The sequence below is a fragment of the Calidris pugnax genome, unplaced genomic scaffold (assembly GCF_001431845.1).
Source record: "Calidris pugnax isolate Ruff unplaced genomic scaffold, ASM143184v1 scaffold54, whole genome shotgun sequence".
NCBI lineage: Eukaryota > Metazoa > Chordata > Aves > Charadriiformes > Scolopacidae > Calidris > Calidris pugnax.
This window is the reverse complement of record NW_015090864.1, coordinates 11,601,395-11,607,417: the sequence shown is the minus strand read 5'-3', so window position 1 is coordinate 11,607,417 and position 6,023 is coordinate 11,601,395.

Genomic DNA, 6,023 nt, shown 5'->3' with positions numbered 1-6,023 from the left:
GACGGGCGGGCCGAGGGGCCAATGAGGAGCCGAGCTACCGCCTCGAGTGGCGGCCGTTGCGGCGCGGGGCGGGGCGGTTGCTTTCGGAGGCAGTCGGCAGGTGGGGTGGGGGAGGTGGCGCGAGGCGGCGCGAGGCTGAGGGGGCGGGCGGCCCCTTGGCGCCCTTCCCCCGGCGGCGCCTGAGGCGGGGGCGAGGTGGGGAAGATGGCGGGCGTCTGGAGTGGAAAGCAACGGGAGGGGGGAGGGAGTTCTGCCGGGTAGAGTTAACTCGTCCTCTCTGCGGTAGCGGCCGAGTATGTGTGTGGAGCTGTGGGTGCCCTGGGTACCCCTTTCCGTGGGTGTTCTCCGGTGGCCGGAGCCTTGCTGAGGCTGCGGCAGGGTCCCGTGTTGTGGGGCTGGTCTCTCCGGGGTAAGGCGGAGTGTGCCTTGCGCTGATCGGGGGTGCCTAGCCTGGCCGTCCCCAGTGAGTCCCGCTGCAGGCCCGGTGGGCGGCTAGGGGTGTGCGGGTGGGAGCGCCCACCCACCTCTTCCAGGCGCTGGGGAGGGGAACCTGTCTCCATCACGGCCCGATTCTTGGAAGGCGGCTTGGCCTGCCCTCTCACGCTCAGCTGTAGCTGAAAAGACTGAAGTGAGGGAGGAACTCGGCGCCCGCTTTGAGTGCAGAATAAGCAGAGTTACTTCTGCTGTCTGGCAGCGGTTGTGTTACAGGGACTGGTCCATGTCTGCCTTGTCGGACAGGGAAACCCAAAGGCCTAGAGCTCAGTTCACTGTCTTTTTGCCTCTTATCCCTGCTTGGGTATGTCTTGCTGCTGTGGCATCCCAAAACCATAGCAGATGTTCAGGCACAGGTAGGAAAAGGAAGTCACTTCCTGTAAGTATTTACAGCTTAGAGACAAAGGTTAAGTCTAAGGGAGCAACAGAGCTAAAGCAGTTGATTAGGTAGGAATTCCAGTCTTTCTGCTTTCCTTTTGTTCTGTTGCACACTTAAACTCCCTGTATTTTAATACCACATTGGAGTACAACAGGATAATTCTTTTGATAAAGCAATGTGTGTAGTCACAGTAACAGCTTAAGTCCCTGATTTTCTTAATTTAAGCAAATAGAGCTCTGTAATCCCATATACAGTTCTTTGTGGTACTTAGCATAAGTAAATGTATTTGCAGAATCAAGGGCTAAGTTACTTACCCAAAATTATAAAGCAAGTCCGGGAGAGTCAGGAACAGCAGCAAAATGCTGACTCAAGTTTTATATTTTAATTGCTGTAATAATTATTGTTTTTATTCAACATCTTCATCACATCTTAGGCTTAACTCACATTGTAAAAATACGTGTGCTCATCCCGTCAACTTTCACACAGACACATGCAGAAGTACAGTCATTTGAGTAGTTCAGTCAAAATTACTCATAGATAAATGTTTGGAGAAACCATACCTGCAAAGAGATAGCTATACCTGGTATGTGGGCAGCTCACGTGTGCAGATCTACTCAGAGGTTAAAATGAGCATGTGATTTGACAATGGAAAAGACACGTTGCCAAACAGTTTGCATACCATGAACAACTGAGATTCTACAGGGAATTTACTATATTATTTCCTGAATCTGAAGAGAGCTCTGAGTCATCGATTGTAATAAAGGTGAACTTTTGTTATAGAAATATATAAACCCCCATAAAGTCCCACTCTATTCAAAGGGTTACGCTTTGAATTGGAATCACATTACTTTCTTGGAGAGTAGCTCTGCAAAAGTTAAATTAAGGTCTCTGAGTGATTCGGGGCTTGATCCAAAGCCCGTAAAATCGGTAGGAAGGTCTTTGGCGTACATGGGCTATTATGACTACTTGAAGATCATGGAGCAATGATACTTTGTCATCTGAGCAACACATTGAGGAACTTTTGCATTGGTTTGGTTTGGTGCAGATACTCAGCCATTCTTTAGAATTGGTTTACTTTGTTTTATTCACTGTAGCTAAAGCATTCACATTTTGTATGAAAGTAACTTGTCTCTCTTGCTTCCAAATACAGCCCTGATGCTAAGGAGGTTTTATTTTCTGAAAGTATGTTTTCTCCAATTGCCTTAAGATGCATAGCGAACTTACAAGTGATGTATTTCCCACCCCCCTTGAGTAACTGGGAAGCTGCCTATGATTTCACTGGTTTCATCATTTATTAGAGCTACTCTTTATTCTTCAGCAAAGCTCTTGGGAAGGAATTGCGTTTTGTCTGTGTCAAGTCATTAAAGTAGAGGTGGGAGGAGAGGAAAGGATGTGGAACTGTTTGTTCCTGAGGCTGTCTTGATATACTTAAATATCTTCCAGCAATACAATTGCCTATAACATTAAAATGAGTGAATTCTTGGCTTAAGTATTGAAGATTGTTGGGGAAAACAGTCTTATTTAACCTTGTGGGATATAGTTGCAATGCAGCTAGGTACACGAGTATAAATCATACTGACACTAAGAGAATGGGCTCTTTTGAGATATGCAAACTGATAAAGAAACTGCATATCTGAATAAAACCTCAGCAAGTAATTTGCACGCTACATTAGGCATTCTAATTGTCCTCTTACTGTAATACTAAATAGAATCAGTTTACTTTGGATAGGGAGAGATCAGTGGGGTTTGACTCTTCCTTGATACTGACCATTACAGATGCTCTCCTGCGTCTCCATTGCCTGTTTGTGCCCTGTGCCATCTAGATCTGCCCGTCTTTAAATCTTATCACTACCTAAGAAATTGACCCTTTAAAAATACTTTGGATTCCTACCCACCTCAACTTTCTATGCCAGTATCGTTACGCGTGCTGTCTTTGAACTATAAAACAGTTCATATCACGGATGTAATATCACAGATGCATCCAATACTTCATTTGATGCAACATTTTCCATTGAATTAAGTTAAACTAGGAAGAAAAGTCATGTCCAAAAAGAACGAGACAATTGTATGAGTAACAGAGCTTAATGAATGGATTTCCAGCCAACTGAAACCATTTTCTACAGCTAGACCTTTCTTTCCTATGTGGATTCTCTGGCATCTAGTGGTAAGTGAGCCCACACTTCAAGCTTGTCTGAGGCATTTATAGGAGCTGTCTCTTCTGCCCAGCTGTCGTTTTTTCATGAGACTTATGAATCATAAGGACAATTAACATTTGCATATACAAATTTTTAATATTATTGAAAAACAGACAGAGAACAGATAATGAGATGGAAGGAGTTACAGAAATTCCAGCACTTTAAAATGAAACAGGCTAATCATGGAATGCAAAGATTAACATAAAAAGAAGGAAAGAGGCCATAATCAAGAGATCTTCTCTGGGCAGATGGCGACACTGATTTCTTTGAGAGAAGTGACTGCATTCTTCCATCAATGCTACAATATTCCCTGACCTTAAGTCTTGTATAGAAGCTCTTGGACTACTTAGTCTTTTTCCTATTTGTTTTCACCCTTCAACTGTGTTGTTCCAACAGTATGAACTCAGTAGTACAGGGGCTGGATTCTATGGTGGACTTTTTTCATTTCTCTCTTGCATAATGACAGTCCCAGAGACAATAACGCACACAGGGCTTTCTTTATGCTAGAAATATAGGGTGTAAATGAGAGAAGACCTAGAACTAGTATGAAATGAGATACAGGAAAATACCCAAGAGATTTGAAGAAGGGACTTGCTATTAGGGTTGGATGTGGAAGGAAGGGAGATGAGGGCAATGGAAAGCTGACACAGATTTGAGATGGGGACATGATTGTATGCAGAATAGGTAAGTCTTTTAATAAATATTCAAACAAGATTTTCTAATGGATTTTTCTTGTTCTTATCTCTAGCTGGTACTGATTTTGTTAAGGAGAGAGCAGCAGTTACCACAGCCTTGGAGAGGAATTTAACTTAAAACTCTGACCAATACAGACATCATGGAAAAAGTAATAAAAATATTAATCTTTTACTTCTCAGCAGTCATATAAAATGCCTCAACATAATTTTAAACTGTAAAGATAGATAATATTCTGAGTCACTATAATATCAGCCTTTAAAAGAGAGGGAGTGTATCACTGGTCTATGAATATGTCCATTTTACACAGGGACAAAAATACTTAGTGCGTCCTATAGCAAGTGTAAGCTATTTAAACTGTCCAAGTAAGCATGAGAAGTAGGAAAGGAAAAATATGTAAAACATAAAGGATTTTTTATTATATTCAGTGAGGGATGATAGTGTACAATGTCACCATGTTCATCATGAAAGAAAATCACTTATTGCACATCAGCTACAACTTTTTCTTGGATGTCAAATGGCTGTTGCTTTGAATTTCCTGTACCTGACTCTTCAGTTGAGAGTTTAGGTACTCATCTAAGGCATTAATGAAATTCCCACTAAAATCAAATGGCAGGACTTTTTAATGGAATTTGAATGAGGCCATGTATAAGAGAAAAGTACAAATGTAATCTCTAAGTTTACTTCACTATAATTGTTCTTTATTTAAAAAAGAAAAAAAGACAACAATTGAGTGGTATTTTTCTAGAAGTTATTTCCTCCACAACAGTTTTGTTTATCTTGGAATCTAAATGTAAATAATGATTAAGCAGTAGCACATTAATTCCTGGCAAAATTATTTTGACTGGAAATATTGTTATATAACTTTGAAACCAAGAAGTATTGTTCAGCTCTTACTAGCTTTGAAGCCTCCAATTTTTTATGGAAAAAGTTCAATAAATAGTTATGTGGAAAATGTGTCAGTGTGCTCTTTAGGCTCGATAGTTATTTCTTCCATGGTAAATTCATGTATCTTTCCTTAAATGATGTGTACTAAAATTTCTAATTTGTGCTCAGTAGGTTCATTATGTGGCACGGCATTGTTTTTTATTCCTCCTGCTGCCAGCTGCTAAATTCACTTTCTGTGCCACCATCAAACAAATATTATTAAGTTGCTGTGTATATCTAGGTTATCTAACTTTCACAGTTTGATTCTTGAAAAAAATATGTCCTAAGCCACTAAAAATGCATCTTTCCGTTTTTTGACATCACCTGGAGTCCACATCTTAATTTATAAGTATGTTTTACTTGTTTTATTGCGTAGAAAAAAATCATGACTGAGCGAAGCACCACCCAAAAATATTGCAGATCAAAGAGGATTTGTGTTATTGTGAAAGATACGTTGTGTCAGATACACAAGATTTGGAATAATTGAGCCATGCTAGTCATACATGTATGATAATTGCTCAGAGGTTTAAGAAATTCAGAAACAGGAAAAAAACTGCCTAAGACACTTCATTAAAAGGAAGCATTGCGCTAATTAAATGATTAATGAATCACACAATTGACTAAGTTATTTCTCCTGGTTTGAGGGAGAAGAATACGTAAGCCTTTCATTTTCACCTAGAAAATTTCCACAGTGAGCCATCGTTTGGCGCCACAGGATAATTTGTAAGCTTGCTGTACCATGAGCCACAAAAGGTATATGGCAGTTTGGGAAATGGGTAGAGTCATGTATGCATGTTCATAGTCCGTGTTAAAAGGATAGAGACTAATCATGGTATTCTCAGAATGTGGTACTTCTGCAGCTTTCTCTTGACTGGTGCAAATATCTCAAGGTTTTGAGGAGAGTTCTTACTATTTATGGGATGTGAATTACATGCTTGTTTATTTTAATGCTCAATATGAAAGTATGAACAATAACCTTAGAATATTGTCTAGAAAGGAGAACTTCTTTCTTATAGATGAGTGCCCTAACTACTTGATTATTAGATGATATTATCCTTTGTACAGTACTTCTGGATTGGTGAATCCTCGAAACAGCTTCAGCAGGAGAGTTGGGTTGTCCTTATCCAGAAAAATGTCTTCCTGACTGACAGGGTGAGTTGCGGAGGGAGGCGTCAATGGGAGAGAGGCAAAACTTTCTGGTCATATGCAGTAATTGTTAGGCTATACTATATAAAAGGTGATCACTGTGGAGTTCTATGTGGAGGTCACTTCTGTTGAAGAGTGGATGATATTAAGGAGTTCTCTGAAGATTTGTTATATCATATTCCTCAGCACAG